This window comes from Dioscorea cayenensis, chromosome 1, assembly GCF_009730915.1.
Source record: "Dioscorea cayenensis subsp. rotundata cultivar TDr96_F1 chromosome 1, TDr96_F1_v2_PseudoChromosome.rev07_lg8_w22 25.fasta, whole genome shotgun sequence".
Classification (NCBI taxonomy): Eukaryota; Viridiplantae; Streptophyta; class Magnoliopsida; order Dioscoreales; family Dioscoreaceae; genus Dioscorea; species Dioscorea cayenensis.
The window spans coordinates 12,462,743-12,473,855 of NC_052471.1; the positions used below are offsets into that span (position 1 = coordinate 12,462,743).

General features: G+C 43.5%; 1 non-coding gene across 1 annotated transcript; it reads right to left on the reverse strand.

The window, feature by feature from the left end:
- Positions 1–536: 536 nt before the first annotated feature.
- LOC120266834 lies at positions 537–643 on the reverse strand. The gene has a single exon (XR_005538289.1). It is a non-coding gene; the product is annotated as a small nucleolar RNA R71 (small nucleolar RNA).
- Positions 644–11,113: the final 10,470 nt, after the last annotated feature.

Below are 11,113 nucleotides of genomic sequence, written 5' to 3' on the forward strand. Positions count from 1 at the left end.
TTGGTGCAGCTCAGGTTATGACCCGAGGGAATCCATCAATATTGTTTGAAGGAGACCCTGAGCTTGAACGTACACTTAGAAAAAAGGGAAAGAACCTATGGAAGAACAGCATAATTCAGCTGATTTGGAAAAGAGGAATCTAAAAACATGGCAGAACAGAATGAGCAATAATGAACACTATCTGATTATGCCAGACCTTCAGTGTTGGGGACACAATCGAGTATTGTGCGTCCCCCGATTACAGCTCAGAATTTTCGAGCTAAAGCCCCCATTCATCCATATGCTGCAGCAGTCCGCACAATTCAACGGTTTGGCCGATGAGGATCCAAACAGTCACATCGAGAGCTTTCTCGAGATGTGCTATATGCCGAAGATAAATGGGATGATGGATGATGCCATCAAATTGAGAGCCTTCCCATTTTCCTTGAAGGGAGAACGAAGCAATGGCTACACTCATTACCTAGAGCATCAATCACTACATGGGAGGAGATGGTAGAAGCTTTTCTAGCCTGTTATTTTCCTCTTCGAAAATAAGCAAACTTAGGAATGAGATCTCGTCCTTTGTTCAGTTGGAATTGGAGTCTCTATTCTAGACATGGGAAAGGTTCAAGGAACTCATGAGAAAGTGTCCGCAACACGGATTCCCGGAGTGGATCATTGTTCAAACCTTTTACAATGGTTTAAACCCAAGTACAAGGCAACGCTTGGATGCAGCAGCAGGAGGCACCTGAGGTAGCAAAACCACTGATGAGGCTCATCAATTAATTGAGGAAATGGGGTAAATAGCTACCAATGGAATGTTAGGGAGAAGAAAAAGGTGGCCGGTCTCCATGAAATTGATGCGGTAACCTCATTGGTGGCGCAAGTAGAGAGTCTTAGTAAGAAGCTAGATCTTATAGCTTCGAATAGAGTTACGGCCCAAATGCACCGTTGTGGTGGAGGACATGCTCCCTCCGATTTCCCGATCGTTATTGGTGATGTTTCTTCAGTGGAAAAAGTTGACTTTGTAGGTAATGGCATGAGACCTCAAGGGAACCCATATAGAAATACATACAATTCAGGTTGGAAGAATCATCCCAACTTTTCATGAGGTAATCAAGGACCACAAAAGGCCATGGGGCCACTGGGTTTCCAACAACAACAACAAGCCCCTCAAGTGGAAAACAGAATTTCAGGCTTGGAAACCCGAATGACGGATTTAGAGAAGCACTTGGCTAGATTTGTTCAATCTGCAAATACAGGTTTGAATCAGTCAAGGCTACACTTCGTAACCACACCGCCTCTTTGCACAACCTTGAAAATCAGGTGGGGCAAATTGCGAAGTCTCTCTCCGAAAGGCCACATGGAAGTTTACCAAGCAATATGGAAACTAACCGTAGAGAACATGTGAAGGTGATCACTTTGAGAAGTGGTTGTGAGGTTGAAGGGAGGCTTCCGAGTGAGAAGCCGAAAGAACATGCACCCGAGGTTGTAGAGGTTGAGGAGGGGGTAAAGAAAGAGAAAGAGGTGGCATCCCCACCTTTCAAGTCAAGAATCCTGTATCCCTCTAGATTGAAGAATGACCAAGGGGATGAACAGTATAAGAAGTTCCTGAGTTTATTCAAGCAACTCCACATCAACATTCCTTTTGTAGAGGCATTAGCTTAAATGCCTAAGTATGCGAAGTTCCTGAAAGACTTGTTGACTAACAAGAGGAAGTTGGAGGAGAGTGCTTCAGTGGTGCTAGAGACTTCATGCTCGGCGTTGCTGCAAAAGAACATGCCGAACAAGAAGAAAGACCCGGGAAGCTTCATCATTCCGTGTAACATCGGCAACTTAGGTGAGGAAATGGCATTGGAAGATTCAGGGGCAAGTATCAACGTCATGCCATACACTTTCTTCCAAAAGCTAGGCTTATGAGAGCCTAGGCCTATTCGGATGACTCTACAATTGGCGGACCGAACGGTGCGACATCCAAGAGGTATCATTGAAGACGTGCTTGTCAAGGTGGACAAGTACATTTTTCCGGTTGACTTTGTAGTGCTAGATGTCGATGAGGATGAAGATGTACACTTGATACATGGGAGACCGTTCTTACGAACTTCCAAAGCATTGATTGACATGGACGGTGGAGAGCTCACATTGAGAGTTGGAGATGACAAACTCACTTACCGCCTTGCTGAGGTCATGCGGCATTCTCTTGATTTTGATGACACTTTGTATTTTCTAGACACTACTGATGAGCTTGTTGATGAATACATGCCGGAAATGTTCAATCTGAATCCATATGAAGGCCTGTTCGACCAAGAGAAGAGCAATGAAGAAGTAATGATGCTTGGGTCGACTGAAGAAGTAACATCTACCCCGAGGATATTGAAGCAGGTGCTCCGGAGAATGAAGAGGGCTAGAAGACACCACCGGAAATGCTCCAAGGCTGTTGGAGACGTACATGAGCCAAAAAAGTTGGATGAACCATTGATAGGTGGTCCGAAGCCCGATAATACACACTCTACCCTCAAGAGACTTTGCACATCATGTTTCCAAGCCATGGGTAAGAGGGCGACTTTCATTCATGAACCCCCTTGAGGTAAGACAAGATACGTCAAGCTAAGTGACGTTAAACAAGCGCTTCTTGGGAGGCAACCCAAGTGTTTACTATTTTCTTATCTTTTAGTTTAGTTTGTTTGCATGAATAAATTGTTAAGTGTTGGTGTCGTAATTTTTAGATGCTTTTGCTGTGATTTTGTTGTGGGTTTTTAAAATTCATCGTGTGTTTTATGAGGAATTGGTGAAAGTTTAGGGTTTAAGCTCTATTTTATATTTTTCACTGGTAAAATTTGCATAATAGGGCAGGCTCTGAGTGTGTAAACATGTTCAGAAAATTTCTGCATAGCCTACAGATTTTTCTAAGTCATCTAGAGAAAACACACGGGCGTGTGGAATTTCCACACGCCCGTGTTGGTTGCACTGCGAACTCATCTAGAGAAGGCACAGGGGCATGCGGCTACCCCTGTGAATGACCATGCGACTGTTACATGCCCGTGGGTAATTTCCGCACGGGCGTGTGAATTCCTGCAGAGTTGGGCAGTTTTTCCCGAGAGCACACAGGGTCATGGACTCGCCCCTGTGAGCGACCTTGTGAACCACGCACGGGCGTGGGTAATTTCCGCACGCTTGTGTGAAACTCTACAGATGAGTTCTCTCCATCCCGAGAAGACACAGGGGTGTGCGGCTGTCCCTGTGAGTTTGGCATGTGAATGTCCATGCCCGTGGGGAATTTCCGCACGGGCGTGTGAAACACTTAGTATTTTTCTCGGATATCCAGGGAAGCCACAGGGGGCGTGCGGCTGCCCCTGTGGGTAGGGGGCACGGGCGTGGATATTTTCCGCACGCCCGTGCGAGAGCAGTCAGATTCAAAAGAGCATTTTCCCGAAAGAGCACCGGGGCGTGCGGACGCCCCTGTAGTGCTTTGGAAGTGAGGCGCACGGGCGTGGGGAATTTCCACACGCCCGTGTGGATGCACCAAACGTCAAAAGTCATGAGTTCTGTTTAAAAGGAGGATAGATCCTCTCCATCTTCACGATTTCTATTCGCCTGAAAAAACTCTCACGGTATTCTCCGAGTTCAGAGTGCTAATTTGGTGGTATTTTAGTGAAGTTTTCTGGGCAATTCTTCATTTTCTTACTCCATCGCGTCAGTAAGTTATTTTTTATCATCTTCCTTGCCAATTCATGGTTTCTATCGATTAACCTGGTTAATAATGCTTCGTTTCTTCAATTGGAAAGACGATTTATGTTTAGAACGAAGTTAGAAGTATTATTAAGTTGTATTTTTGGATTGTTGAAGCGTGGCCATGCGGTTTTCACGCACTGTGGATCCACACGGGCGTGCAGAAATTCCACACGACCATGTGGATTTCTGCAGCATTGGTTTATCAAACTTGTTTGATCAATTTCATTTAAATCTTGCAGATTATGGCACCTAGGTCAAAGAAGCAAGCTGATAAGAGACCACGTGAGTCATCTCCTGAGCCCGAGGGCATGCGCTTTGCAATTCAAGACCATCAGGTTCACTATGAGCGCCTGTTGAGGCTTTGTTTTGGGCAGACTCGATTCTTAGACACGACTATATTGCGAGATCTGCAGCGGGAAGATGAGTTTGCTGATGAGATCGAGGATCTCGTTTTAGAGGGTTATTAGCGGCAGTTGCTAACGATTAGAGAGCCAACCATCCGAGAGTTTGTACTGGAGGTGCTCTCATCATTCGAGTTTGATAGATCGTATACGAGCTTCGACAGTGTGGACACCATTTAGTTCAGAGTATTTGGACATCACCATAGCTTGAGCATTACATAGTTTTCAGTACTACTTGGCTTGTACGAGGAGGCATTCACAGATACAGAGGAATATGTGCAGTTACCGACTGATTACCCTGGAACCTTGACCCACAGAGAGCTTACAGAGTGTTATGTGGTCAAGGTCAGTATGAGCCGGGGGTGTCCAAGGTCACGTGCCTTTCCCGACCTACATATAGATACTTGCATGCCATTGTGAGTAGGTCGGTGAATGGCCGTGGTGATAGCACTGGTGTCCTGAGCCGTCAGGAGCTACTATACTTGTACTCGATGGTACTGGGCATACCGATTCACTTGAGGCACATCCTGGTAGAGTATATCAGATATCAGGGATACTATGCTAGACTGGGAGCGATCTTCTCAGGCCCCTACATTACGAGATTAGTGCTAGGCATGGGTCTCTTGGATTCGATTCGCGGGGCCGAGAAGATGAGTGTACCTACTCCCCTGAGTGTAGAGACGATGCGGTTGATGGGCATGGTCCGTAGGGTTCGGACAACGGTTTTTGCTTTAGTCCTACCAGCTCCAGAGATAGCCGGAGAGGAGGGATGATGAAGCCGGAGTATCTCAGCCCACTCTCGAGCCTCAGCCACCAACGATGGAGACAGAGGCACCTCCAGTGGTAGAGGAGCCACCCCAGTGCGTATGGTTTCACCATCTCGAGATAATGATCGCTTTAAGAGGGCTCGAGAATGCTATAGGGGTGGTCCGAGCTGAGGTTTCCAAGATTAGGGCTATGCAGGCTACTCAGTACACAGACTTCATGGCGCGTTTCGACGTGTTATAGCAAATTTTAGAGCGAGACGTCGCCTCATCATTTGTACTGCGGCCGAGCACTCCTCAGGCCCCCGTAGTTCCTCCAGTACCTCCATCCTTGACCCCAGTGGCATAGGAGCCACCCCCAGACGTCACCTGAGAGCAGCACCGACACTTGACTTCTCCTTGACTTTCTTGCATTTTATTTTATTTTTCTTGTTTTTATACTTGTTCACTCAGAAAATATTCTCCTTCTGAGTTTATTTTCATTTTTCTCATCATCGATTTGTATTCATTGCTTCATCTTTTATATACACTTGAGTTATTTTGTCTTTATTGAGCTTCAGTGAACCCCCTCATGTATGCGTGCAGATGGTCTTGTCTTTTTGGGAATTGAGACTTAGTCATGGGCACGACCAAGGTGCTGAGGCACTTGGCCGTGTGAGCCTCTCAACCCGTCGGAACACTACTCTCATGGAATTAGCTTCAACAAACACAACACTAGGAGTCAGGGGAGTATTGTTTTGATTGCTTCTCCCACAGTTGCTTTTTAATGATATATATATTTTGAGTGAGCTTGCATGTGTACATTGAGGACAATGTACAACTTAAGTGTGGGGGGGGAGTTTCATAATGCACACATCTTTTCTATTATTCTTGATTGTTATATACTCACATAGCCAATAGCGGTTCACCTTAGTTGCATTGATTGTATTCTTAAGTCTAGGAGAATTGTTAACATTGAATGTTTTCATGCTCTAGTTCTTGCTTAAATTTTTAGGAATTTTTGCCCGATTTACACTTAGTGAACTACTCACTCTTTGAACTCTATTAGAAACTCATGTTCGATGTTAAAGGGACTAGTTAGGTTTATTTTTCTTACGCTAAATTCTAAAAATTAAAAATGATGAAAAATGAAAAAGAAGGAACAAAAATAGTTTTTATTGTTTATTTGTGTTTGTTGGGTGGAAAGAGCTACCACCTATGAAGTATGAAGCTACTCTCATAAGTCGGGATACTAGTTATGCCCTAATGAGAGAAAGAGCTATCTCATAGGATGAGTGAAAGCTACCACTCGGGTAGAAAGAGCTATCACCTCGAAAGTGTGAAAGCCACCTTAGCGGCCGCTTTGGAAAGGGCTTCCTTAGAGGATGTGTGAAGCTACTACCATCTTTGAAATTTTTGTCACTTTTGTAGATAAATAAGTCCTTTGCACTTAGAACTTTGAGGAGTATACCTTGGGTTGTTTTGAGTGAGTTCACACACATACACGAAATTTGGGTTTGTTGTCCTTTTCGATTCAAGTTTTTAGCTAGAGCATTGATTTTTTCGTATTTAGTGTTGAAATTTTCCTTAATTGTAGAGTACTTTCTTTGTATACCTTGGTGAACCTAAGGCCAAGAACTTTCAATATTTTCTTCATTAATGCACAGAATGTTTTAATGTTTGCTTGAGGACAAGCAAAAGCATAAGTGTGGGGGAGTTTGATAAGTGCTTGTGCGATACGAATGTGAAGCGTTCATTCCTTATGATGAGCATTACTTTTCTCGAGTTTTTACACTAATATGTTACTTTTATGCAGGTAGGGTTGTGAGGCCAAGTATGAAGGAAATTGGCCAATGTGGATCATAATGCACCAATTTTGGAGGAAATATTGCTAAGGTTCAAACGCAAAGACATAGGTCAGGTGTGAGATGCTAGAGTGTGTGCCAACCTCCTCGTATTCGAGTGGGAACATCCATTTGGACGGGCACAAAGGCAGTCACATTCGAGCATTCCGACTTATGCACATAGAACAAGAGCTCCACCAACATGTACACCATTGAAGAAACAAGTGATCCATGACGTGAACGTGTGCCCGTTTGCATTACCCCGATGAAAGTATGGAATTGGGAAGATATTCAGGTCGGATACTGTAGCAGAGTACTTTAGCAACATTGTAGAATATAATGTAGCAGCACTGCTCACAGACGGCCGAGAAACCAGAGAAACCGAGAATCCACACGGGTGTCTGGAAATTATCCACGGGCATGTGGAAATTCCACACGGGCGCGTGGAGCATCCACGCTCGTGTAGTCGCCCGATTCCAGCGCTATTTAAAACCGATTTAGCCCCTATTTTGGTATTCTTTTCTCCATCTTTTCCCCAACTTGAGAGAGGGCTTCGGCAATGGTTTTGACGGGTATTGGCCAAGGTTTTGGAGAGGTTCTACGGATCTGACATCGTCATTCCTTAGGAAGAAGGTTGGTAGGGGAGCTACCGTCGAGGTGTATCCTATACCGGACGAGGGAATCCTTAGACGACGAGTAGAGGACTTTCCACAGACCATCGACATGACTATCGATGGGTTTTCTTTATGGATTCATTGCTTTTACATTCTATTTCTTTGATTGTACTTAGCTCCATGGAGAGCTAAAGCCCTAGTGGGTACTCGGGTATTGTGAACCCTAGGATGTATTTGTTTCTTTGAACCTCTTTATTATGCTTTCAATAAATTGATGTTTATTGTGAGTTCCAACCTTGAATGCTTGATTGTATGAATATTTCCCCCAGAGTGACACTAGGGTTGAGAGTTCTTGTTGGTAACCTTGTGAGTGAGTGACACGCCACGAGCGTTAGACAAATCTAGGTTGGAGAGGGTTGAGAGTGTGAGTCGAGAGGTACAGGAGCGTCCCCTTTCCCCTCCGGCGTGATAGATTCTACCTCCGTTCCTCGAGTTCTTTGCGGCCATAATAGAGTGAATGGTCTAAGGGATGAACTTCCACTGGGGCTTAGTTGCACGTGCAACGGAGTGAAGCGTTGAGGTGATCTTAGTATCTAGGGCTTAATTGTGGCTAGGGACCTTCCACCTGGACCAAAGGGTTAGGTCTATAATTAGGAAGAGATTTATCAGTTGGAATCCCTAGAGCTCATTGCAACTCTATGCGAGTGCGAGGTGTTGAGATTGTTCGATTTTTCCACCGGGACATGTATAGTGTTAGGCATAGTTGACCTTAGATTTGGGACTATGTAATTAAGGATTTCCGCGACTCACCATTACATTGATTAGGAAGCATAATAGAGGGTTCTTGCACTTGAAACAATTATCCTAGGTGGAGCATTATCCGGGTACCCCATCTTTATCGATTGCCTTACCCCCTTCTTTACTTTTGCTCTCTTACTTGTTGCTTTTACTGTTGAGAATTGAATCATTATCACACTCATTATCATTGATGTTTTACATAGCCAAGAATTGAATTAAGTATTTTTATTCCCTACTCCCTGTGGATTCGATACCTGCTCACCCAAGATTATTACTTCGACAAACTCGTGCACTTGTGGGATATACGCAAGGGGGCCTTGTCAATGCCGATGAAAGCTTTCCTAATAACTATCTTATGAAGGAACATGCTGTCGAAGGCCGTAGAACTACTCCAAAGACCTAGCCAAAGCCTTTCCAAACACTAGCCATGAGTGCCTCCAAAGATAGGAAAAAAATTAGAAAAAGATCCTCCAAAATATCTGAAATCCTAGCTTAAATAGGGCTGGAATCAGGCATACACACGCGCGTGTGAAATTTTCACACGCCTATGAGAATTTTCAGGAATTCAATTTCTGCGAGCTATGAATAGCAATTGCCTTTGTGCCCCTCCAATTTGTATGTTCGCTCGAGCACAATTGTGGTTTGCACACTCACATGTCTTTGCGCACAACTTTTGTCTTCATGTTTCCTAATCCAAGACTTCATCAAAAATTGCATCCAGGATCTAATTTTGGTTCATTTCTTCCACACTTGTCTTCACAATCCTTCATACACAATAAAACACAAATACACACGAATATGTGATACAATCTAAGAAAAGTAATGCTCAATGTAAGTAATGAATACTTCATATTACTTATAAACAACCATTTATCAAGTTCATCATTACCAAACCATAAATAAGTTAGTTCCTCATGAAAGAGGAACACTCATACAATTCCAAGGAACAAATAAACAAGAAAAGAAGCAAGAACTACTACCTCTAGCTTTAGATCCCCTCGGATGGTGAATATCTTGAAGGTTCACCGAGATCTCTCCTCAAATGATGCTTTGTTCCTTGGATCTTCCACCAATATCCTTCTCTGATGTTCGTCTCCTTCTTGGTGAAGTTTTGCACAATAAAGTTTTGCTCAAAAGACCGAAGAAGAAGCCCCATTTCAAAAAGCACTAAAAAACCGTTTTAAAGAGCATGTCAGGATGGCTTCATAACATCATTCAAAGGCGCGAAGGAACCTATATGCGTCTCGAGATTTTGCCAAAAAATTCCCTGAAGTGCTACAGTAACTACTACAGTAAAGTGGCATTCTTCATCTGGTTCATGTGCATGTTCACGATCTCTAGCAAACCCATCAACGAAGCCTGAGACTTTGCCATTTCTCAATTTCCTCGTGCTACAGTAACTACTACATTTCTGCTACAAAACCTTGATTGCTTCCCCGCAAGTGAACGGGATCACCAAGTAATACCCTGTGAGTGACACAGGGTCATATTCCATGGCGCAAAGGAAGTATTATTACTCACTCCTCGTCCAATATCTAGACTACAATTCTCAGTAAGAAAAACAAATGAAATAAAATAAACTAAGCTAAGAAAATCCTATGACCGGGTAACTAGCACATGGATATAAACAAACAAGGAAGTATCAAGCATGAGAAGGGAGAATTTGGACAAGGAATCCACCTAGGGTTGTTGTTAAGTCCTAAACTAGGATGGTTTAAAGATGAATTGATGATAGTTGAGACATAGAGACCTCGTGAGTAGATTAGCCCCAATTTCTCTGCGACCAACCCCTGATCCCATACGAATGTCAATTGGAATCTCTTTCGGATCAACACACCTATAATCACATTAAGTTCTAGGAGTTCTCTAATAAGAGTGAACCTACTCTTCTTTGGCTTAAACCTAGCAATGGAGGGCTACCAACACCCAATCTCTCGGCGTGTAGGCACAAGTATCCCCTTTCAATCTTTCCTAGATCTAGTATGTGTGAGTAGGTCACATCTATGCATACAAATCATAATAGAATCATGGATTTCTCCATATATGTAATTCTAATCATCAAGGTATGAAAGATTGAATCTCAAACAACCATCAAATTAAATGAAGAATAACATCCCAAGTTCTTACACAAGATGAATCCTAGGATCTATCCAAATCCAAACGCAATAATAAGCTAGCCCCTCATGATAAGGGGCACTTATACAACATACAAGGAAGACAAAAACATAAAAGAAGTAATGAAAACCCCCTCTAGGATGTGATCCCCTTGAATGGATGAAGCTTCACAAGTTTGTCGATGATGGCTTAGATCTTCACTCCAGCTCTTTCTCCTTTGCTCCTCTCCCTCATGGTGATGATGTGTGCTCGTTTCCCCCAAGAATCTCCGCCAAAAGATGGCCGAAAGGCTCCAAATAAGTGTGGTGGCGGCGGCCCAAATGGCCAAGGAAAAAGTCCCTTGTTATGCCCTAAAAGTCAGCTTTTATACCCCTCATGGCATACGGGTCGTATGTGTCGTATGGGGGTCATATAGCACTCAAATAATCTATATTCATGGTCCATATGATGTGCATACGGGGTCCATACGACATCCATACGGCCCCCTGACAAGGTCCCCTTGCTTATATCTCGCAAGTTCACGGGTTTGTCGAAGTAATAATCCCGGGTGAGCGGGGTCGAATACACAGAGAGTAGGGAGTAAAGACACTTAATTCGATTCTTAGCTATGTGGAGTATCAACAATGATAAGTGTGATAATGATTCAATTCCCAGGAATTAAAAGCAACAAGTAAGAGAGCAAAAGTAAGGAGGAGGCAAGGCAATCGATAAAGATGGGGTACTCGGATAATGCTTCACCTAGGATAATCATTTCAAGTACAAGAACCCTCTATTATGCTTCCTAATCGATGCAATGGTGAGTCATGGAAATACTTACATACATAGTCCCAAATCTAAGGTCAACTATGCCTAACTCTATACATGTCCCGGAGGAAAAATCCAACAAT